Source organism: Schistocerca piceifrons, chromosome 2, assembly GCF_021461385.2.
Source record: "Schistocerca piceifrons isolate TAMUIC-IGC-003096 chromosome 2, iqSchPice1.1, whole genome shotgun sequence".
Classification (NCBI taxonomy): Eukaryota; Metazoa; Arthropoda; class Insecta; order Orthoptera; family Acrididae; genus Schistocerca; species Schistocerca piceifrons.
Genome location: NC_060139.1, coordinates 510,518,353 through 510,544,778, shown reverse-complemented (window position 1 = coordinate 510,544,778; position 26,426 = coordinate 510,518,353). Strand labels below are relative to the sequence as shown.

Sequence of the window (26,426 nt, the reverse complement as noted above, 5' to 3'; positions counted from 1 at the left end):
CAGCGCCTTTCCACGACCAAGTACCTCGCAGAGCCTAGTTCGGATATCTCGAACTCCTCATCCCTAGTTGCTGATGAAATCACGGGACAAATTGTTATTATCGCCACAAAATCACTGGTAATCACACTCTGAACTATCGGTGATTGTGCTCTGCGAAACTGACACATCATATCTCACCTTTCAAACATCTCCATCGAGAGTTAGGAGTTAAGCTTTTGGGGGCTATGTTTTCGTGTTTAGTTAATGTAGCAAACTGGATCAAAACTTCGACTACGTTCCATTTTATTTAAATTATCGTTGCTGTTGTGGTCTTTCTTTCATTTGAAGACGTCGGCTTCAAAAGTTACAGTTAGAAACAGTAAAATATTTCATCGCAAAGAAAGTCCTCAGAGCCATGTATCTTACATTTCACAAAAACCAGCGACAGGGTCGAAGAGCGAGATGGTTGCGGAGTCTTAAATGGCTTGACAAAATCAAATGGAGACCTTCTATTCATCTTTAGAGTTTGAATATCTTATACTTTTTCCGCGTCTACAGTTAAAATTATTGGAGAACTCACTCAGGAACAAGTGAACACCGACAGGGGCAGGACATACAACAACATCGCTTACAACGTGTTTAGCGAAGTGAAAAGGCGTTTGCTAAACCAAAATTTTACAAAGTATATTTAATGTGTGTGTGTGTGTGTGTGTGTGTGTGTGTGTGTGTGTGTGTGTGTGTGCATTGCTCTCAGAACAAGGAAGAATAAGGATGTGACTCAACAAAACGTGAGTAATAAGAAAAATATACACGCAAAACATTTTGCCACGCCAAAATGATGTCTTTTTTTTAAAAAAATCTAGGTCACAAGCTATCAGTACCGGATATCATACATATGGTCCTGCAAAACCATATAATGAAAAATCAAGGTAAGAACAAAAACATACAAAATTTGTCTTTAGGCCTTATTTTGTTAAATCAGTTACAACCTAAAATGTGTTCCCTTTTCACAGTTTTTCAATAAACAAAACCCACTGATGGTGGCACAGAGGTGCCGAAATGTGTTTGGATAAGAAGAAAAACAGTGTTCTGTATTAAAGGCGGAACTTATATCCAATAATTTCAACTGCAGACACGGATTAGGTACAAGAGCTGCAAATCCAAAAGATGAATATTTCGTCGCCCAGTCATGCATTATCTCTCAAAGCTCTACAGTAAATAAACACCTACCTTAATGAAACTTCAGAAGATAACCTCAACATATTGTTTAATAAAACTTGTCTAACTCGTATTTCCAGACTATACAAAGAGCTCTGTGAATAGCATGTCACCTGCTCCAAGGCGGAGGTTATGTTGTTAAAATATGACATTAAGGAACTATCAACTGAAAAACAATTGCTCACCAACGAAATTAGAATTTGCCAATAAATTCGGAATGTCACCACAGATTGAATAATTAACAGAGCCAGAAAAGGCACAGGTTAAGTAAATAAGTCAAGAACAACAGGAAAGATCAATCAGAGAACTAAACAGAATCATAAACACCACAAGCACATCCGCTGCAAACAGTCATGATAATAAAAAACATCAGTTCCATGACAGAATCACCAAACTAACTAATGTTAATCTCACCAAACTAGAAATAATTCTATTGGAAAAAGGTCCATAACACAGCGTCAACACACACATGCCACACAAAGCAATAGCAGATGTCATTACAGAAAGCCTATGTATCTTCATTGTTTCTCAGATCAAAATTTGTTAGCCTTACTTATTTCCTACGTTGGTAATTCTGTAACATGTCGGTAGGTTTTCATATCAACAACGCTAAACGTGCTTGTGGTGAAACCTGGAATACGAATTCCGTGGGTAAATTGCAGTAAGGAGTGGCAGTGATTAACTGATTGTGAACTATGTTTCGGTGTGACCTTTCACGTGTGAGGTGTTATCGACAATTTGTTTTGTCATTGTGTAGTCGAGAGGAAAACTGTAAATTGTCTAATACTGAAATCTTTATCTTGTAATCTCAGACTGCCATGAACGTGTTTATTTCACCACAAGATCATTGCATTATTTAATAGAAAAACCCTGCAGTGAATTTTTTAATGGAAAATCCCGCATTCTTCGCTCGTCCTTCTGTGGAAGATAAACTCGTGTGAAAGAACGAAAGCCGATACCAAGTCTGTCTAATTAAAAAATCTTATAGAAAATCTGTAAGACGTTTCCAAACACAATGGTACAATTCAAAACCGTGATTAAGTGGCAGCGTTGTAGGGAACACTCTTTTTTGTTATTACTTTGTACTATTTGGAATGGGTAATGACGGTTTTGAAAGGCATAAGTGGGGAGTAGACGAAGAGAGTCTTTAAAATTTCCTTTCGAAAGCTGAAGAGCAAGAATATTCCATTTCACATACCACAGCAGTTTTAAATGCAGTCAGCTCGGTACGCTCTTTCAGAGAAACACTCCTGGATGTTTTGAAATATAATTCGAAGGCTGATTGAAACATAAACATTATGAGGAGGCTAATTTCGACAATCTGCTTTTTAGCACGGGAAGAGTTAGCTCTTCAAGGTCATGACGAATCTGATGTGTCAGTAAATGAAGGAAATTATTTAGAACTTTTAGATTTATTAGCAGAAGAAGAACCATGCATGAAAGATCATTTAGCATCCGATAGACGTATCCATAGACCGGAGTGCGCAAGGCATAGCCACTGTTTTACTGCAGCTGTACAATACAAGTATCTTGTTCGACATCTTGCAAAGTAAAACTGTGGACATAACACGCTGTAGGCTCGAAATTAAAAACTGCGTTAAGACTGTTGAAAGACAAAGACGTGAAGTACATAGTGAAGCTAAGATCCTAATAATTACAGTAGGAGCGTCGGAAATTAATTTTAACGGACAGAAGCAAGTACACAAAAACTGAGAAGGCTAATATTCGAAATAATTGACACAGTAGTAGTAAATGTGTAAACTGACATACGGCCGGGAGAGCGATGTGCTGACCATATCCGCATCCGGTGACGCCTGCGGGCTGAGGATGACACGGCGGTCGGTACCGTTGGACCTTCACGGCCTGTTCGGGCGGAGTGTAGTTTTTTAGTAGTACACATGGAAACTTGATTCCAGGACTTCCGTGAAACAAGCTTTACAGAAATCGTAAATGAGTAAAAGTTCTCAGAATATAATAAATCAAACAATTTCCGCATACGTGAAGTTGAAAAGCTGCTTCAAAATATCCTTCCTTTGATAGTAAAAAACTGGAAGCAGAACTTACGTTTCGTTACAGCACAGAGGATAAACGTCTACAGCCTCAGAACTTCATTAAATCAGTTATAAACAATGAATTAAAAAACATCTTCTCTAAATGTATGAAATTACTGTTGTTAGTTCTTGCATATCCAGCAGCCGTTGTCGTCTTGCGAAAGAAGCACCAGTGTATTAAAATGAGTTGAAACCTACTTTCACAACACAGTGGCAAATAACAGAAGGTCAAACTGGTTGATTTTGGCTGTAGAGAAGGGAACTGTGAAATCTTCAATCAAATAGGAGGACTTCATATCTCATGTTATCGATACTTACGTCCAGAAAAAGAACAGGAGGATAGAACTAATTTATAAAAAGAAAATATGTAATGGTGAGTTACTATGTGTTACAATTTTTTAAAGGGGAACGTGTTTAATATTTTAATGTATTTATTTATAACAATTTCTGTAGTGGTTTCAATGCTAGTAGAAATAGGTAATTACGTCACTTTCACAGTGTTTTTGTTTCAGGATATTTTTTCTTTCTTCGAAATTCGTGATTCTCAACCTACCCTACAAAAATTCACGCTTCGTCACTGAAAGTTATATACTGGTACCGTTATGTCGATTGCATAATATGTCTGACTGGGGAACCCCTTCCCCCCCCCCCCCCCACACACACACACATAGAACAGCTAGACATTGAAATAAACAACTTACACCCAAAGATTCACTTCGCTTGACTTCATAAGATTTAGAAAACCGGCAACCACGAGCACCACCATTCACAATCTATCGAAGAACAGTGGAACTCAAGTAAACTTCAGATTCATGCTCGACAGATTGAACGTAACACCATAAGCAAACAGAATTACACACAGGAGCTCAACACAATAAAACAAATAGCAGTGGAAAATGGTTGCAAGAACCATATAGCATAGAAATTAAACCAAAAAATTGGTAAACCGAAAAGAAACGAACTTACTAAACACCCACTAAGCCTTACACAACATAGAACACAACACAAAAACAGTACCGCATGTGAGACACAACAGTGCTACAGCACACTTTTAACACAAAATGGCATCTACTCACTAACAATAACAAAACTTTGCACGGAATAGGCAACATATATAAAAAAAATTAAAAGACAACAAGGACTTCAAATAGGATGCAGGACAGACAACACAACAAGAAAAAACTCAGAACTCAGAAGACACACAAATAAATTAAAAAGATCAGGAATATATGAACTCAACAGGCAGCACTTGCCAATCACTATACGTAGGACTAACATGTAGGAATTTTAGAAGTAGATACTCGGAACACCTCATAGCCCTAAAAAGTAATAGCACCCAGAGCACATTTTCTGACAACCTAATAGCTCATGACCACCACCCAATTGCTACAGCAACAGATTTAAAAATACTGAAATCCAGCTACAGTCCATACCACAAGATAGAAGAAAACTTCCACATACAGAAACAATAGCATAGGGCAAACAAGTTTTAAATGAATGCATTACGCTATATAAAGGCACACTGTTTCACATATTAAAGGAAGTTTGCAGAAAAGACAACACAAATAGCTGAAACAGCTCTCTCTCTCACACACACACGCACATACGCACACGGAAAAAGAGAGATAAAAGTAAGCAAAATTCAAATTTGGTGCCAAACTCACTCGGGAACAAATGAACGCCAACGGGGATAGGACGCACCACATCATCGTTTGCACCGCGGTTTGCGGGGTGAAAAGAGGTTTGTGAAACCCAAATTATACGAAGCGTATTTAATGTGGGTACACAGTGGTCTCCGAATGACAAAGAAGAAAGATGTCACAACAAAACGTGAGCAGTAATCAAAAATATATGCTCAAATCATTTTACCATACCAAAACCAAGTTTTTTAAAAATCAATGGATTTGTTAACTCGCTGATAAAACTGGCATTTACATCGTTTGGTTTCCAGATGACAAGCTATCAGTGGAGGACACCATATAGATCGTCCTGCAAAACCGTGTAACGTAAAATCGAGATAAGAACAAAAACGAACAGAAACTGTCTTTAGGCCTTATTTTGTTAGCTATAACCTAAAACATGTTCCGAAATCCACTGATTATGGCACAGAGGTGGCGAAACATGTTTGGCTACGAAGAAAAAACAATGTTTTGCATATAAGCTTGTAATGGTACTTGAATTACTTAACCATTACGCAGCACACCCGAACCCCTCGATACCAGCTATAATCTACTGTGTTTCTGTAAAGTAGTTAACATATTTCTCAGACAGCATTCAGATTTAATTTCATTTGTCATACATCGATATGTTTATATTACAATGATATTATTCTTATGTGTATTCTTTCCTTTGTCACTATGATCTTTGACTTACTTGTAACTCTGACTTTTGGGCGCGTAAGCAATTAATAGTCAGTTAGTTAGTTGTTGAGTTGTTAGAGAGTCGGACCTTGAGAAAATCAAGTGTTGGACGTCATGATGGAAAGATGCTTAACGTAGTCCACTTATAATATGTAAACTTTAACAGTGACTGTGAGAGAGATGTTTTCAAGTATGTTTTGTATTGTCAAGTGATGATTTGTGTTTAAGTGATATTGCAATAAAAGCAATTAAAAGGAAGTGTAACTTAATTTCGGATTGCTGATTATTTTTTTACATCACCATTGTCCAGCAAAAGTGTAATCTTCAAGGATGGTTTGTGAAGCGCATCTACATAACTTTTGGATATAGCAGAATAAAATCTAGGCCTCCTTGCGTCCGAGCTTGGAATCATAACCACCAAGATTTTCAACGATTGAGCCATGATTTTACGACGAGAGCAGCGTGGGAAACACAAAAAGATGAGTGCCTAGTTTTTTTACTATTACATGATATGACTTTATTAACTGTGCTCTAATGACACCTGCCACAGAATATGATTGTTGTTGCCCGAAAATGCAGTATTTAGCAGCGTGAGCAACACCAAACTCGTTATTAATATTTTGAGCCTTGTTGTGGTAGGGTTGTTAGAAGCTGGAACCTATATATACTACTTTGAAATCCTCTCTGCGATGAATGGCGTTTACAAATTATTCTTCGTACACATACACATTCCTGAAGTAAATTTGGGGATTATCTGGAAACATTAATACGCCGCTGGCCATTAAGATTGCAGTACCATTTGTGGTAGCATATAATGTAATTTTAGTTATTCTGCATATTCAATACAACAGAACAAATATACGATTAAATGTGCTGGGGATTTGGGTGTATACACGCTGCAAAATTGAGAATCCCAGAAACAGTAGCTCTAACCAGGGTCAGTACGAGAACACAAGCGACTTACAGGTTCCAGAATGAGTTATTCACTCAACATCGGAGTGTGCACTGATATGAAACTTACTCGAAGGTTAAAACTGTGTGCCGGACAGAGACTGGAACGGGGGACATCTGCCTTTGACGGACAAGTGCAAGTGCTCTAACGACTGACCCAGCCACGACTCGCGACCTGTCCCCACAGCATTACTTACGCCCTTTAAAGCTCCACAGAAGTCCTTCTGTGTAACTTGCAGCACGAGCACTCCCGCAAGAAAAGATATTGCGGTCAATGCGGAGGCTGGCCGTGTGGCATCGCCCGCTCTGCCTGTGAGTGGACATGTGGCCGCTCCTTCAGCTAGGTCTGAGCAGGCACACGGGGGGAGGGGTTTATTAGTTACTGGGAGCTCCAACGTTAGTCGGATGATGGAGCCCCTTAGGGATATAGCGGAAAGGTCGGGGAAGAAGGCCAGTGTTCACTCTGGCTGCTTGCCGGGGGGTCTCATCCGAGATGTGGAGGAGGCCCTGCCGGCGGCGATAGAGAGCACCGGGTGCACACGACTGCAAATTGTTGCTCATGTCGGCACCAATGACTCCTGCCGTCTGGGTTCTGAGGTCACCCTTAGTTCATACAGGCGGTTGGCGGAGTTGGTGAAGGCGGAAAGCCTCGCTCGCGGGGTGGAATCTGAGCTAACTATTTGTAGTGTCGTTCCCAGTACCGATCGCGGTCCTCTGTTTTGGAGCCGAGTGGAAGGCTTAAACCAGAGGCTCAGACGATTCTGCGGAGTTCTGGGGTGCAAATTTCTCGACCTCCGCTATCGGGTGGAGAAATGTAGGGTCCCCCTGAATAGGTCAGGCGTGCACTACACGCCGGAAGCGGCTACAAGGGTAGCGGAGTATGTGTGGAGTGCACATGTGGGTTTTTTAGACAATTTCCTCCCTAGGCCCGACAAGACGCCTCCTGAGACGCGGCAAGGTAGGAGTAGGCAAAATGCAACCGGGAATAACAATATTAATGTGCTAATAGTAAACTGCAGGAGCGTCTATAGAAAGGTCCCAGAACCGCTCTCATTAATAAACGGTCACAACGCCCATAGTACTAGGGACAGAAAGTTGGTTGAAACCAGACGTAAACAGTAATGAAATCCTAAACTCAGATCAGAATGTATACCGCAGAGAAAGGCTGGACAGTGAAGGGGAGGCATGTTTATAGCGATAGGAAGTGCAACAGCATCGAAGGAAATTGACGGAGACCCAAAATGTGAAATAATTTGGGTGAAGGTCACGGTTAAAGCAGGGTCAGACATGGTAGTTGGATGTCTCTATAGGCCCCCTGGCTCAGCAGCTGTTGTGGCTGAGCACCTGAAGGATAATTTGGAAAATATTTCGAGTATATTTCCTCACCACGTTATAGTTCTGGGTGGAGATTTTAATTTGCCGGATATAGACTGGGAGACTCAAACGTTCATAACGGGTGGCAGGGACAAAGAATCCAATGAATTTTTTTTAAGTGCTTTATCTGAAAACTACCTTGAGCAGTTAAACAGAGAACCGACTCGTGGCGATAACATATTAGACCTTCTGGTGACAAACAGACCTGAACTATTTGAAACAGTTAACGCAGAACAGGGAATCAGCGATCATAAAGCGATTACTGCATCGATGATTTCAGCCTTAAATAGAAATATTAAAACAGGTAGGAAGATTTTTCTGTTTAGCAAAAGTGACGAGAAGCAGATTACAGAGTACCTGACGGCTCAACAATAAAGTTTTGTCTCAAGTACAGATGGTGTTGAGGATCAGTGGACAAAGTTTAAAACCATCGTACAATATGCGTTAGATGGGTATGTGCCAAGCAAGATCGTAAGAGATGGAAAAGAGCCACCGTGGTACAACAACCGAGTTAGAAAACTGCTGCGGAAGCAAAGGGAACTTCACAGCAAACATAAACATAGCCAAAGCCTTGCAGATAAACAAAAATTACGCCAAGCGAAATGTAGTGTGAGGAGGACTATGCGAGAGGCGTTCAATGAATTCGAAAGTAAAGTTCTATGTACTGACTTGGCAGAAAATCCTAAGAAATTTTGGTCTTTTGTCAAAGCGGTAGGTGGATCAAAACAAAATGTCCAGACACTCTGTGACCAAATTTGTACTGAAACAGAGGATGACAGACTAAAGGCCGAAATACTAAATGTATTTTTCCAAAGCTGTTTCACAGAGGAAGACTGCACTGTAGTTCCTTCTCTAGGTTGTCGCACAGATGACAAAATGGTAGATATCGAAATAGACGACAGAGGGATAGAGAAACAATTCAAATCGCTCAAAAGAGGAAAGGCCGCTGGAGCTGATGGGATACCAGTTCGATTTTACACAGAGTACGCGAAGGAACTTGCCCACCTTCTTGCAGCGGAGTACCGTAGGTCTCTAGTTGAGCGTAGCGTTCCAAAGGATTGGAAAAAGGCACAGGTCATCCCCGTTTTCAAGAAGGGACGTCGAACTGATGTGCAGAACTATAGACTTATATCTCTAACGTCGATCAGTTGTAGAATTTTGGAACACGTATTATGTTCGAGTATAATGACTTTTATGGAGACTAGAAATCTACTCTGTAGGAATCCGCATGGGTGTGAAACCCAGCTCGCGCTATCCGTCCACGAGGCTCAGAGGGCCATAGACACGGGTTCACAGATAGATGCCGTGTTTCTTGACTTCCGCAAGGCGTTCGATACAGTTCCCCACATTCGTTTAATGAACAAAGTAAGAGCATATGGACTCTCAGACCAGTTGTGTGATCGGATTGAAGAGTTCCTAGATAACAGAACGCAGCATGTCATTCTAAATGGAGAGAAGTCTTCCGAGGTAAGAGTGATTTCAGGTGTGCCGCAGGGGAGTTGCTATTCACAATATACATAAATGAGCTTGTGGATGACATCGGAAGTTCACTGAGTCTTTTTGCAGATGATGCTGTGGTGTATCGAGAGGTTGTAACAATGGAAAATTGTACTGAGATGCAGGAGGATCTGCAGCGAATTGACGCATGGTGCAGGGAATGGCAATTGAATCTCAATGTAGACAAGTGTAATGTGCTGCGAATACATAGAAAGATAGATCCCTTATCATTTAGCTACAGAATAGCAGGTCAGCAACTGGAAGCAGTTAATTCCATAAATTACCTGTGAGTACGCATTCGGAGTGATTGAAAATGGAATGATCATATAAAGCTGATCGTCGGTAAAGCAGATGCCAGACTGAGATTCACTGGAAGAATCCTAAGGAAATGCAATCCGAAACAAAGGAAATCGGTTACAGTACGCTTGTTCGCCCACTGCTTGAATACTGCTCAGCAGTGTGGGATCCGTACCAGATAGGGTTGATAGAAAGCCTTACGGGGATGATAGATAAACTCCAGTGGAAGACTCTGCTGGAGAGACGCTCAGTAGCTCGGTACAGGCTTTTGTTAAAGTTTCGAGGACATAACTCCACCGAAGAGTCTAGTAGTATATTGCTCCCTCCTACGTATATCTCGCAAAGTGACCATGAGGATAAAATTAGAGAGACTAGAGCCCACACAGAAGCATACCGACAATCCTTCTTTCCACGAACAATACGAGACTGGAATAGAAGGGAGAACCGATAGTGTTACTCAGGGTACCCTCCGCCACACCCCTTCAGGTGGCTTGCGGGGTATGGATGTAGATGTAGATGTAGACATGGTTAGGCACAGCCTGGGGGATGTTTCCTGAGCGAGTTACTACTTTGCACCCCGTCCCTCCGTCCTCTTCTCCTTGTACAGAATCATCCGTGTCAGATCTCGCTACCATTTGTGATCCATCTGACCTTTCTGGCGCTAGTCGCACGGAGCGGCTGCGATCGTACATAGCGTGGAGTATGGTCTTCCTGCATCCATAGATTCTGTAATGATTGTTGAAAGCCCACGATTCTGCAGATGTATAATTCGATAAATGGTTTCAGGCATCTCTCCATCTTCCATAATACGATCTTCTCATAAAAAAGCATTCAACTGCAATTACTGAAAGAGAAACGGGCTGTGTAATATAGCCTTGTGTTCTGAATGGAAATCTAATCATTCCTACCTACTCTGCAGGGTCGCGTTGATATGCTCATCACTGGCATACCCAGCCATGTAGCGCAGTTTTTAAGCCAAATTGATGCTTGTTAATCTTGCAAGTTTAATGGCCAGTGGTGTACCATAATGCTTATAACACACATCAACACGGCCTTTTATTTAGAAAAACTCACTACCTTAATTCATTAATGAACGCGTCTTTCGGTATGTGGATTACTTTCACAAAATGATCTACTGCGTCGGATTTAGGGGAGCTGAAGTGGAAGAGTACTAGAGAGCCATCGAGTTATGTGCATACCATTCAGTTTCAGCGCCAGCGGTAATCTTCGAAGAACTGATATCTCACTGATAACGGAGCGGTGTCCCGCTATCTCAGACACACCGGGCGCGGCAGGCTGACCACCGGGTCAGACGGCCGGCAGACATGGCACGACTGGGAGGCGCGGTGACGGTGACCATCCCGCAGGGTACGCTCAGGGGCCGCAAGGCCTAGACGCCCTCTGGCCGGCCCTACAGAGCATTCCAGGCCATCCCGTATGCACTGCCGCCTATCGGCCCTCTCAGGTTCAATTTGAGCTCTCTTAAGAACTACATTTACTATGATCAAGTAGCCTGATAAAGCTAATCCATTTGGTGTATTTCACTTCTGAGTCATCAGTAATCTGGAACACGTGGCCCGCCACTACGTCCTCTCCCGTGCCAATCTCTTCATCTGAGAAAGCACGTACACCCATCGTCTTCAGTCATTTCAGAAATATAACCCAATTTTTGTCTTCTACAATTTTTTCCCTCTAGAGCCCGCTCTTGTGTCATGGACATTACCTGCGTCTAAAACAATTCTCTCCCTCGCCCTTTCTAATCAATGCACCTACTTTCCAGCATCCTTCTACAACACATCTTAAACAATTCGATACTGTTCACTTATTATAACCTCTCTCGGATCTCAGTACACGTAAGGACGAAGGCTGCTACGATACAACTTGCAACCTCCCCTTAGAAAAATTAATTAATTACTATGCTGATAAACCTCTTACATTATTTGATTTTCAAACAGCTGAGCAGAACTGAACGCACCCAGACATTTCGCTCTTTACCTATTCTGATCAACACTAAACTGACACACAATATTTTTAGCGCAACGCAATATGACTTCCAAAAATCGCTACAAAAGAATGGCCCTGACTAACATTAGCCTATACCTTTCACAAATCACTTACCTCACCAAAAATCTTCGTTACTCGAACTACTGCAATACAGCAAGCGCCACTACTGCCAGCTAAATAAAAGATTCAAACTACTGATAGGCATAGTTAGCAAATGAAAGATTTTAATAGAGAACAGACAATGTATTTACCTTAATAGTGTTCAAAAGTCATAATATATATAGAAGTTCATGACATCCAGTCTTACAAATTTCCAAACTCCGCCATTTCTCTTCCCACATCCACCACTGCTGGCAGCTCACCTCCAACTGTGCAACGCTACGCGCAGTTAACATCCAGCTGCCCAACAGTACAATGGCAGACAACAATTCAAACTAGCCACAGACTGCACACAGCACAGCCAGTGATTTTCATACAGAGCGCTACGTGGCCTTACCAATAAGGAAACCTAAACAGCCTACTTACATAGCCCTCATGCTCCCCACAAAAAATTTTACAAATTGTTTTGGGCAGTGGCCAATACAGATTTGAAATAAATTTTCATACTTACGATAACAATGAAATCAAATGCACACACTTTTTGATGCAATGTTGGTCAAAAGCTAAAATTGTGTTTTTTTCTTCTCAAAGTCTGAGCAGTAAAAGAAAATGCACACAGAAGTAGTGGATTTCCATGCACTCTTGCAAAAGTAGTGTTGTCCTTCCAACAGAAAGACAGTGCTGACTCTTGACATGCAGACAGGTAATGGGCCACACCAGAGCAAACCCACAACAGAGTCAGTCGAAGTTTTCAAGAATATTGGTAGGTAAGTCATCACAGAGCAGACCCACTGCAGTCTTGTTAGAGATTGCGGTATTGGTGGGCCAACAGAGGTGCAGGCCCACCGCAGTCCTTGTAGAAATACTGGTATTGGTGGGCCATCAAAGATGCAGACCCCCTGTAGTACTTGTAGAGACGGCCAGCAACCATCTGTTGCGATGTGCAGGTGCACAATCACCATCGAAGAGTCTTGCGGACAATAGGACAATATTGCAAGTCCATAAACCACCACTTGTGCACTCACAATGATTTTTTTTTAATTGTCCTTAAAACCAGCAATGCTGTTAACCAGTCCCTCGCTAAATTATTAACACACGTGCAAACACTATCAGTCCCTACTACTCACATATTGTCCATATACTATGACCAGTGAAATGTACCTCACAAGTTACTTAATTTGAAGAACTGTTGTCAATTAGAATTTTATAACATCAGAATACAATAACAAAGGAACAAAATACGTCATTAAAAACGTAATAATACAGATAACATTTGTAGTAATACAGGCTTTACAAAACAATAGAAATAAACATATACATCAGTGTTACAGGAATTATGACATAAGTAAATACGTAAAAGATCAGACTAACTTTTGAAACATCAACTTCACATATGAGCATTAAAACAAAACAGAATAAATAATGTCTAAACATCTTTACAAAGTAGATAACATACTATCATAAAAATTCCACAATGTAAATCTTATTAGCTACATACATAAAGACAGGAAAAACACAAAGGCACAAGGGTACACAAACACCTAGCGGTATAATATATGAGGAAAGGACAGGGTTTGTTTTCAGTGTAACATTTGGTACTACAGCCCAACCCAAAACTTCATTCCATAGATCTTTTGTCCTATTTCAATATTTGTTTTCACCAAAGAAATCCTATCCAAGCATGCTTTCTGTATTTATATGTTCACATATTTCTTACCTCATTATTTATTTTCCATTATCTTACCTCATCATTTATTTCAAAGAAATTCCTACCTAAACCTGTTGTCCCTAAACCCTACTTTTTTGTTCATATCCTCTTTCAAAATACTTTTTTGGCCAAACCATTTTCTTATAGCTTCTCAATGCATTTCTTCCAATTCATCACAACTTGTTCTCTTATATGGCCTACCCCATCTTAAGCTAACTTAAATCTACTGAGCTCAGATGCTAAACTAAGGGACAAGGCAATGCAGCAGCACAAAACAATTAACACAAACAGCAATGACAAAAAAATGGAACATTGCAAAGCAAGCTACAGTAAATCTAAATTACCAAGCAATGCAACATTACAACTAATATGATCCAATGTGCAACAACAAGAAAAATAAATCAGTAGTAAAACTAGCGTAACAGAAATACAAAGTGAAATTTAGTGGCAAACAGCAGCAGCAAATGCAATAACTTATATCTGAATATGACATAGCTCAAGCACAAAAAATATTGCGCTAAAGACAACAATGCAGACAAGGGAAATGTATATTCATATCTTAATGTCTATGTAATTAAAGTGGTGCACCACAACTTATTCTATAAAAGAAATTACCAAGTACTTGAAGAGAAAATTACGTATGCAATTACTGTTATTAGTCTCTTCTTATTGTTCTTTTCTTTCCAAGTGCTCCTTTTTCGAAGACTGTGGATCATGAAATTATTATTGACTAGATCTGTTGCCTCTGAGCACTATGGAACATCTGAGGTCGTCAGTCCCTAGAACGTAGAACTACTTGAACCTAACTAACCTAAGGACATCACACACATCCATGCCCGAGGACGGATTCTAAACTGCGACTGCAGCGGTCGCGCGGTTCCAGAATGAAGCGCCTACATCCGCTCGGTCACAGAGGCCAGCACTTTTGCAAGAAACTCCATCTGGCCTGTTGGACATGCGGCTACACATTTGGTTACAGCATGATTTAGTACACTAAAGACAACAATGCAGACAAGGGAAATGTATATTAACATCTTAATGTCTATGTAATTAAAGTGTTGTACCACAACTTATTCTATAAAAGAAATTACCAAGTACTTGAAGAGAAAATTATGTATGCAATTACTGTTATTAGTCCCTTCTGATTGTTCTTTTCTTTCCAAGTGCTCCTTTTTCGAAGACTGTGGATCATGAAATTATTATTGACTAGATCTGTTGACAGAAGGTGTTCACATTAGCAAATGCATTTACTTTTATTTTATAAAACCAATGCTGCAACACAGCTGGAAACCAGATATCAAATGAAATAAGCAACTGTGTACAAAGTAAAGCATAAAAATATCATTCAATAGCCATGTGGCATTTCATAAGATAGTAGAAATTCTCTCAACTCTCGTAGAAAGACGCTTGTCGTAACCAGGTGTGCAGATGTAAGGATATTTCCCATCAGTTCATAAGCATTTCAGTAAGGAGCACAAAGTACGAGTAATCATATGTTTTCAAGTAATGAGCGTGTCATATTTGCGATGCTTTCTACAAAGAAATGTCAATAGCGAGGATAATGGCCTTTTATTTCCACCTGTGCCTGTGAAAGGCACACACTAATGGCTTTTTTCCAGGCAGGTGGTACAGCTGGGCGTCCACGACGCATTACGTGAAGGTCACTTAACTTTCTTACCGAAATATTTACGACAGCAGTGACAGTCTCATATAGAAATTTCACAGGTCGAGAGTTTGCGTTACAAATGTGTAGAAACAAAATTCTGTAAATATAAAAGTGTCCAAAAAATTTTCAGCGGCATTCTGATACATTCACGCATATACACACATTTCATTACTCTTTAAAGTACGATCTCAGCTTATTGATTATAAACGTACCTCAACAGCATAATACATATTGTCATCACAATAATAACATCATAACAGATCAACCACATCTCTGAATCGTTGCAGCCTCTTTCAATAATTTCAAGACCTTCAATAAAGTCATCTACCTCAAACGTACTTCAAAAATCATGATTGCTTACCAAATACATCATTCAAAGCTCTCATAGTATCACAATGGTTCAAAAAAATATGAACAGTTCACAAAGTACAGACAAAATACAATTTCATAAGTGTGAAGTTACCCAACTGTGTAATTGCGTAAACATGTGTCACTGATGTAGTAAAAAAATGTTTGTTTCTCTGTTAAACAATCAGATAGCTGTGTAATTTATGTGTTAGAGAAATATGGTACCGATGTGTAAAGTTGTGTAAGCAAATACCATATTAGCTAGGGCTCCTTGTGCTTGCCAAACACATGGTACACAAAGTAGGCGTGTACCCCCTGAGGATTAATGTAATTATACCCTCAGGTGTTACAGATTACAGCAATGGAATGAAATGTATCACGGAAAACCTTTGATCATTGTACTTCAAATATCTTTAAAAATAAACGATTTAAGTGCAAAATTAATCACTCAAATACGTGTACTGTAGCGCTAAACTGTGCGTCTTGTTGTAAGATAATATCTGTGGAAGTGTCGTAGTTATCGTCCTCCCAAAGCTAAGTTCTGCAGAAGTCAATGTACTTACCTCATGAGAAACAAAAGTGAAATGCTTTGCTTATAGATATCTTAGTTATTACGCTTATTGCCGTGATGAAGAAAGTACTGTGCTGTAACGTATTGTTGTGCTACGAAAAAGGCTGTCTCATTGTAGCTTTACCACGAAAGTTACTACTAAAACATGTTATATTTTCCAGAATAATACATATAAACTGTGCAGATATAAAACAGATACACCGCAAAAGCAACAATGTAAATTGTGTCACACATTAGTAGCGTCATGATATAATTGTGTAGCTGTCAAAGAAACCAAATGCAAAGCCATCTTTAATCCCACAGAAAGTATGTACTTCAAATAAAGAATGTCTTTTCAAGTAAACCAAAATGTTGCATGAAAATCTCATTAGCAGTACCAGTATATATTCTAAGTATGTAAGCCTTATAGTCGTTACGTAATCGTGCAACTAACAAGCAAGAATGTACACACACAATAACACTGTGACGTCTGTTCACTATAACAATGCATTCGTAATTTCTGTTTAAATAAGTTCTCTTGGTTCTTGATTGGATATTTAACTTCAAACATTGTTGCATGGTAACAGTTTCTTAGTCTGACAATGCATACTAGATATATGAAGTGAAAACGTTTATGCCAAAAACAAAGTAAAAAAGCAGACTATCTTTCAATAAACGGTTTTACATGTGAAATGTGGTGTAAACCTTTACTTTTCCTAGTACGCGTCAGTGGAATTATCATGTGGTGTATGGTACATCGGTAAAGAATGCTAAAATATTTCTCAAGGTTAGCGTCTATGTTATTTTTCCCTGAGCCAGCGGGTGCACGTGGCTGCCTGCGGTGCGAGTCATTGTCTGTTTCTTTGTTGGCGCATGTCGTTACTGGGATTAGGAGACCTAACTTCTACAAATTCACCTTGTCGAAAGGGCCCTGCTCTGTTTAAATCCCGCCAGTTCTGATGCAATTCAGGTCTGTCATTACGATCATATCGTCTGTCGTCATGTCGGAAGATTCCATAGTTTCTTTCTTGTTGGTCACGTGGTGGAGAATTTCTCCCTGAATCGTAACTGCGCGCTGGACCGTTGCGTCTAAAGTTATTCTGTCTCCCTTGATAATATTTATTTTGGTTCCCATATTGTCTGTTTCTCTGATTGTCTCTGTGATAGTCATTACCGCGGTGAGGTGATCTTTCCCTGTAATTATTACTACTCTGCCAACGGTTGTCATATGGGTGGTGTCTGTTTTGGTCACGATTTGTGTAGTGAGAATAGCCTTGTCGTGTCCAGTTATTATTTCTTTCATCGCGGAATTGCGACGGATGTGACCTGTAATTGTTGTGTTCCTGTTTTCGCGTTCCGCAATTGTCAGTGTCAATTTCTAATTCTTGTAAGAGCCCCTGAAAAGCTTCAATGTCGTCTTTGCAACGTCCTGCCAAAATAATATGTCGTAAATGTTCAGGTAATTTGATTAAGCAAATGCGGATGAGTTCTGAGGGGCTGTATGGGTTTGACAGGTACTGATTCATGTGCAACATGTCTTCAAAATATTTCACAAGACTGGAAAATTCAGATTGTTCGAAACGTTTCATCATTATGATGCTATGTTTTACTCGGTTTTGTGTAGCTTGAGACCAATATGCTGAGAGGAAGGCATGGTAAAATTCTCCTTCACTGTGACAATCGTAAATGACCGATCGCATTCTTACAGCTGGTTCATTCTCTAAATAGCCACACATAAATTCTAATCTATGCTCTAATGACCAGTTGGGAGGAAAACAATGAGAGAATTGATGGAGCCACGCTTGTGGATGAATGTCTTTGTCAGAATTCTTAAATGTTTTGAATTTACGAGTAGTAACGAACAGCTTATAGTCAAAGTCATCATGTCGGCGAGTGACATGTCAGTCATTGTTACGTCGTGTCGGCGGTTCCATCTCAAAATTCAGTGCACCTTGCGAATTTCTTCCATAATTTCCGAAATTATTTTGTGGCTTTTCCGTATTTCTAAGTCCCTCTTCCCGTGTTGGAGGGCGAGTGCCCTCTGAAATATGTAACTTTGTATTACTTGTGCCAACTGGTCTTGTACTTCCCGGATTTCTCTTTTGTGTTGCGTATTAATTTGATTCTGATTTTGTTTAAATTTCTTAATTTGTTCATACTCTTCTGTGTCAGTGATGACTACAGGTCTTGTGTCATTCAGGTCATCATCTACCTTTTTAGATAAGTTAGTGAACTGATCCGAAAGTTCGGCTACTTTCTCCGATAGTGTACTTATTTCCTCAGTGTGTTTTTCTGAACCAAGTTTCAGAGTATCTACTGTGTCCTTTAAGGTTTCCTGAGTTTTTGCAAGTTGCGTAACTGAATCGGTAGATGCAACTGAGTCAATTTTAGCTTGCAAGGTGTCGTGATTTTCATGAACAATGGTTTGCAGTTCTTTATGGCTGCTTCGTGATTCTGTAATGCATTTTCATGCATCAAAAAAAAAAAAAAAGGTTGAAAATGCTCACAAATTTGTGTTTTCACTTCATTACAGACTTTATGACATTTCGATTCAATGTTATGTAACTCAGTAGTTAAATCTTCACGTGTTTGTTCAAGTGTGGTGTCTAACTTTTGAAGCTTTTGCTGTGTTTATCTCTGATTTTGTTCCATTGTGTCTAACTGTTGCTGTGTTTGTCTCTGGTGTTGTTCCACTGTGTCTAACTTTTGAAGATTTTGTTCCATTGTGTCTAACTGTTGCTGTGTTTGTCTCTGGTGTTGTTCCATTGTGTCTAACTTTTGAAGCTTTTGCTGTGTTTGTCTCTGATTTTGTTCCATTTGTTGCATTAGCTGTAATAGCAATGCATTAGTGTGTGGAATCTGTTCCTCTACGCTTTTCGGCAGTGCATTTGCACCGGCAACATTCACATTTTGACAAGCAGAAAATGTGTCTTGACTTATTTGAGAAAACGGTGAGGACGCAAAACCTGAATCTACAGTATTTGTAAAATTGTGTCCTGTCATTTCGGATTCCTGAGGCGAGCTGTTTCCGAGCGATCGATCGATAATGCTTCCCTGTTCACTAATTCTTTCACTGCCTACGCCATTGTTTGCCGCCCGCTCCATTTCCCTATGCACAATTACCAAATTACCATGTTGAACATTAGTTAATTCATTACACAGTGGCGCTAACACACTGCTTTCGTCTTCACTGTCATTTCTCAGTTTACTTTGGAGCCTAGTATTACGTTTTTCAAACGCCATAATTGTCACAATATTTCACACGATAACACAGAAAAGCACAATTTGAAGAGCAAAATAAGATAACATAGCAATGGAAATAATGTCTACTTAATTGCAAGCGCAGCTGCGAAATACTTGGTGCAAGTCTACATGCATGTCACAACTGTTTTACTGTACAACAATGTAAAACTACAATTACAAAGAAAATTCTCTCTATGATTACGTGCTGGCAATAAACAAAGGCTACACTAATTACACAAACTACAAGAAAAAAATCAGAAGATTCCAGTGAGGTATCCTCGGCTAAGGGTCGACATATGAAACGTCCCCTTTTGAAAAATTATATACGTGACTGGGCTTAAACTGACACACAATGTTTTTAGCGCAACGCAATCTGACTTTCAGTAATCCCTACAATAGAATGGCCCTGACTAACATTAACCTATACCTTTCACAAATCACTTACCTCACAAAAATCTTCGTTACTCGAACTACTGCAATATAGCGAGCACCACTACTGCCCGCTAAATAAAAGATTCTAACTACTGAAGGCACTAACTACTGTTAGGCATAGTTAGCAAATGAAAGATTTTGATAGAGAACAAATGATGTATTTACCTTAATAGTCATAATATATATAGCAGTTCATCACATCCAGTCTTACAAATTTCAAACCTCCGCCATCTCTCTCCCCACATCCACCACTGCTGGCGGCTCACCTCCAACTGCGCAACGCTACGCGCTGTTCACATCCCTCTGCCCAACACTACAATGGCAGAAAACAATGCAAACCAGCCACAGACTGCACGCAGCACAGCCAGTGATTTTCATACAGAGCGCTACGTGGCGTTACCAATGTAAAAACCTGAACAGCCTACTTACAGATTCGATAAGCAATGAATAACACAGCGACATGGTAACGAAAAAAAAAGAATTAAGGAATTCATAAAGGGCTGTGAAACAATTAAAGCATTCGTGAAAGGAATTCACAGACAGCAGAGCAGAACATATCCGTTCCCAGAAGACAATCTGAATATTTAGGATGAAGCAGATGGAATAGGAAGAAAAGAGAGGCTACAGGAAAGTCTGAGACGTATTATCGAGTAAATTTTGATGCTGGGTGGTTGAAAAGAGCTAAATAAATAAATTTGTTACATTTAAAATATGAAAATAAAATTTTTTCAAATGGAAATGCCTTTTCCAGGACCAGAATATACTGGTAATGCTTTAGTCTCAGACTGACATAACTCTGTAGTGGAATTTACACTGAAGTTCATTCTCATGAAGATTTTTTTGTCTCCCAGATCGAGGTTATGACTCACGTCCTCGTATTTGCGGTCATCACTCTCGCAGATAGGACATATAACATAAACATACTTCACACTTTTAAGCTTCGATTAACTAGTACAGCTTTCTTACTTTCTAAAGTTTCACAGAAACCTTTCTACAAATCCCGGTAGGCTGAGGTACCACATCGAATCTAGTTGTTATCCATAGGCTATCGATAAGTTTTTGTCAATTAAGCTCTCGAGAGTTCTATACAGGAAGACCAGATGAGTTTCAAATGGGACATGGACTTCTGCTGCAAATAATAACCTCTAGATCGCTTATAAATTTATAATGACCGCAATTTAACGAACACATTTGCTTCAGTAAAAAGCAGACGCGGAACGCAAAACAATCTAACCCGCCAACTGGACAAAATGTGTGACGATGTCCCTTTGGATGACATCCAAGAACTCTTATCAGTCAGTGCCACGCCGAATAACTGCGTGTTTAAGTGACAGAGTTGGAACAACGCCTTAATAACTTGCTCAGTTTGTGAGGCTATTTCTATTGAATAAATCATCTTGTTCTTTCTAAACGTGCAATTATTCGTTCGCCTATACATGTACAGCGCATCTACAGATTTCTGTCCCATTAGTACAATTACTTGGTGATGCATTGCTTTTTTTCTTTTAGAGTGTATTAGAAACCGGTGTGTATTTGCTTCTGGCGTTCACATCAGGGATTAAGGGAAACAGCAATATATCTAATAATTCTATTTATGTGGCCATATAAATTCAAGAACACTTTGTTTTCAAGAACAATGACTCTTACTAAATGTTGTTTTTTGCTATGAAAACAGGAACTACTATCCAATAAAAGAAGATAAATTAGATGTATCTACTAAGCTTTCATGATGATTTATACATTTTAATTCCAAAGGCTGGAAAGTAAACTGATACCCTTTGTTACCTTTTTCATTATCCAGTTCGTTATGTATCTCAACATTTTTACCTTACCTTTAATCAGTAACACGACATCTAATTTTTCAGTTTCTTCTCTCATTTTGCCGCGGTAAACGCTTTTATTCTCCGAATTTCTAGATACCTCATTTAGTATGATGTTCAATACATTTTACTTCGTGCAACACACATCTCCCACGATTGGCTCACATAGGGTCGGGGAAGCAAAACATTTTTCTTACCATGTGAGATATGCCGACGGGAAATTGTGTTTCTTCACGTCTACATATTAAGAACAACGTCTAAATATCTTTCCTACCAACCACTAAAATTTCACTGCATTTGAAGTCAGTATTACAGAAAGAGAAGAGGAAGTAAATGAGAATGTGAGAGGACATACTGCACTTCTCTGAAGGACCTAAATAGAAAAAAGTAAATGACGTTCCTTGAGAATTATTATGATTTTTGGGAGAGCCAGCCACGAGAAAACCTTGCATGTGAGATATATCAGTAGTCGAAATAACCTCAGTGTTCAAGAGGTATGTAATAATCCGAACTTCAAACAAGGCCAGTGTAGCAAGGTGTGAATAGTGCCGAACCACAAATTTGTGCAGTGAGGTGTGAATATTGCTGAACCACTAATTTAATAAGTTACGCTTGCAAAAAAAAAAAAAAAAAAGAAACACGGGTTATTTTCAGATAAATGGGAAAATTGGTAGGCGCCGACTTCGTGGATGAACAGGTTTTATTTCCGAAGAAATTTAGGAACACGGGAGGTGATATTTATCGTTCAGGCTTAGCTTTAAAGAAAGACTGAAGAAAAAGAAACCTAAAATTGTAGTATTTGAGGTTTAGAGTAGGCTTTTGACAATGTTGACAGTAAACAGTCTTAGAAATTATGATTGTAGCGTGCGTAAATTTCCTATCTAGCGCGACTAAAATACTTATCTACAGTTTGTACACAGATCGAGCTCCAGTTATACGAGAGGAAGGCCATGTAAGGGAAGCAATATTTGAAAATTTAGTTACACAGGCTTGTAACTTTTCTTTGATGTTATTAAGTTTGTAAATTGGGTAAGCAGTAAATAAAAGACAGAAGAGATTCAGAAAGGGGATTGAACTTAAGGGAGAAGAAATAAAGACTTTTCAGTTTCCCGATGACTTTGTAATTCAGCCAGGGACGACAAGGGATTCGGAAAAGCCGTTTGACGGAATGGAGAATACTTTGGAATGAGATTGTAAGATGAATATTAACGAAAGTAAAACAAGGGTAATTAAATATAGTCGAATTAAACCAGGCGATGCTGAGAGAACTAGGTTAAGAAATGAGACAATATAAGTAATACATGAGATTTGCTATTCCGCAGCTAAATAACTGATGATAACCAAAGTAGAGAGGATATCAAATGTAGACTGGCTGTTACAAGTAAAATATTTATGAAAAGATGGAATTCGTTAACATACAATACAAATTTAAGAATTAGGAGCTCTTTTCTGCAGGTATTTGTATGGTGTGTAGCTTTCTACATCTACATGGATGAAAACCACATTTAAGTGCCTGGGAGAGCATTCATTGAACCACCTACACAATTCTGTATTATTCCAATCTCGTATAGCGCGCGGAAAGAACGAACACCTGTATATTTCCGTACAAACTCTGATTTCCCTTATTTCATCGTCGTGATCGTTTCTCCCAATGTAGGGCGGTGTCAACAAAATATTTCCGCATTCGGAGGTGAAAGTTGGCGATTGGAATTTCGTGAGAATATTCCGTTGCCACGAAAAACGCGTTTCTTTTAATGATGTCCAGCCCAAAGCTTGTATCATTTCTGTGATACTCTCTACCATATTTCACGATAGTAAAAACGTGCTGCTCTTCTTTGAACTTTTTCGATGTACTCCGTCAGTCCTACCTGGTAAGGATCCCACACCGCATAGCAGAGGACGGACAAGAGTAGTGCAGGCAGTCTGCTTAGTAGGTCTGTTACATTTTCTAAGTGTCCTGCCAATAAAACGCAGTCTTTGGTTAGCCTTCCCCACAACATTTTCTATGTTTTCCTTCCAATTTACGTTGCTCGTAATTGTGATACCTAGGTATTTAGTTGAATTTACGGCTTTTAGATTAGACTGATTTTTGGTGTAACCGAAGTTTAACCAATTCCTTTTTGCACTCATGTTGATGACCTCACACTTTTCGTTTTTTAGGGTCAACTGCCAATTTTCGCACCATTCAGATACCTTTTCTAAATCGTTTTGAAATTTGTTTTGATCTTCTGATGACTTTAATAGTAGACAAACGACAGCGTCATCTGCAAACAATCTAAGACGGCTGCTTCGATTGTCTCCCAAATCGTTTATATAGATAAGGAACAGCAAAGGGCCTGTAACACTAAATTGGGGAACGCCAGAAATCACTTTTATTTTAATCGATGACTTTCCGTCAATTACTACGAACTGTGATCTCTCTGACAGTAAATCACAGATCCAGTCACATAACTGAGAGGATATTCCAATCAAACGTAATTACACAACAAGCCGCATTTGTGGTACAGTGTGAAAAGCCTTCCGGAAATCCAGAAGTACGGAATCGATCTGAAATCCCCTGTCAATAGCCCTCAACACTTCATGTGAATAAAGAGCTAGTTGTGTTTCACAGGAAAGGTGTTTCCTAAACCCAAGTTGACTGTGTGTCGATAGACAGTTTTCTTCCAGGTAATTCATAATGTTTGAACACAATATATGTTCCAAAATCCTGCTACATATTGATCTTAACGATTTGAACCTGTAATTTAGTGGATTACTCCTACCACCTTTCTTGAATATTGGTGTGACCTGTGCAACTTTATAGTCTGTGGGTACTGATTTTTCGTCGAACGAACGGTTGTATGTGATTGTAGAGTATGGAGCTAATGCATCAGCATATTCCGAAAGGAACCTAATTGGTATACAGTCTGGACCAGAAGATATGCTTTTATTAACTGATTTAAGTTACTTCACTACTCCGAGGATATTTGCTTCTACGTTACTCGTGTTGGCAGCTGTTCTCAATTCGAATATTGGAATATTTACTTCGTCTTCTTTTGTGAAGGCATTTCAGAAGGCTGTATTTAGTAATTCTGCTTTAGCAGCACTGTCTTCGATAGTATCTCCATTGCTATCGCGCAGGGAAAGCATTGATTGTTTCCTGCCGCTAACATACTTCACATTCGACCAGAATCTCTTTGGATTTTCTGCCAGGTTTAGAGACAAAGTTTCGTTGTCTAAACTGTTATAAGCATCTCGCATTCTACATCTACGTGATTACTTTGCTATTGACGTAGCCTGGCAGAGGGTTCAATGAACCACATTCAAGCTATCTCTTTATCGTTCCACTCTCTAACGGCACGCGGGAAAAACGAGCACTTAAATTTTTCTGTGTGAGCGCTGACTTCTCTTATGTTATCGTGATGATCTTTTATCGCTATTAGGTGGGTACCAACAGAATGTTTTCGCAATCAGAGGAAAAAACTTGTGATTGAAATTTCATGAGAAGTTCCCGTAGCATCTAAAAACGCCTTTGTTTTAATGATTGCCACTCCAATTCACGTATCATGTTTGTGACACTATCTCCCCTATTTGACGATAATACAATACGACCTGCTCTTCTTTGTACTTTTTCCATGTCATCCGTCAGTCCCACCTGATGCGGATCCCACGCCACACAGCAATACTCCAGAACAGGGCGGACAAGCGTGGTGTAAGCAGTCTCTTTAGTAGACCTGCTGCACGTGCTAAGTGTTCTACCAATGAATCGCAATCTTTGGTTAGCTCTACCCACAATATTATCTATGTGATCGTTCCAATTTAGCTTATTTGTAATTGTAATCCCTAAGTATTTAGAGGAATTTACAGCCTTCAGATTTACGTGACTTATCGCGTAATCGAAATTTAGCTGATTTCTTTTAGTACTCATGTGAATAACTTCACACTTTTCCTTATTCAGGGTCAACTGCCACTTTTCGCACCATACAGATATCTAAATCATTTTGCAAGCCGTTTTGAACATCTAATGACTTTACAAGACGGTAAATGGCAGCATCATCAGTAAACAATCTGAAACGGCTACTCAGATTGTCTCCTATGTCGTTAATATGGATCAGGAACAATAGAGGGCCCATAACACTTCCTTGGGGAACACCGGGTATTACTCCTGTTTTACTCGATGAATTTTCGTCTATTACTACGATCAGTGGCCTTTCAGACAGGAAATCACGACCCCAGTCGCACAACTGAGGCGATACTCCGTAGGCACGCAGTTTGGTTAGAAGACGCTTGTGAGGACCGGTGTCGAAAGGCTTGTGGAAATCTAAAAATATGTAATGAATTTGACTTCCCCTGTCTATAGCACTTATTACTTCATGAGTATAAAGAGCTATTTATGTTTCACAAGAACGATATTTTCTGAAACCATGCTGACTATGTGTCAATAAATCGTTTTCTTCGAATACAGTATATGCTACAAAACCCTACTGATAATAGACTTTAGTGATATAGGCCTGTAATTCAGCGGATTCCTACTTCCCTTTTTGGGGGGACTTGAGCAATTTTCCAGTCCTTAGGTACGGATCTTTCTGTGAGCGAGTGGTTGCGTTTAATTACTAAATATGGAGCTATTTTATCAGCATACTCTGAGAGGAACCTGACTGGTATACAGTCTGGACCGGAAGCCTTTCCATTATTAAGTGATTTAAGCTGCTTCGTTACTCCGAGGATATCTGCTTCTATGTTTCTCATCTTGGCAGTTGTTATTGAGTGGGATTCATGAATATTTACGTCGTCTTCTTTGGTGAAGGAGTTTCAGAAAATCGTCTTTAATAACTCTGCTTTAGTGACAC

The 26,426-nt window shown here is 39.5% G+C and overlaps 1 pseudogene; it reads left to right on the top strand.

The window, feature by feature from the left end:
* Positions 1–11,052: 11,052 nt before the first annotated feature.
* The window catches only part of LOC124775524, an 83,340-nt pseudogene continuing 67,966 nt past the window's right edge, over positions 11,053–26,426 (top strand).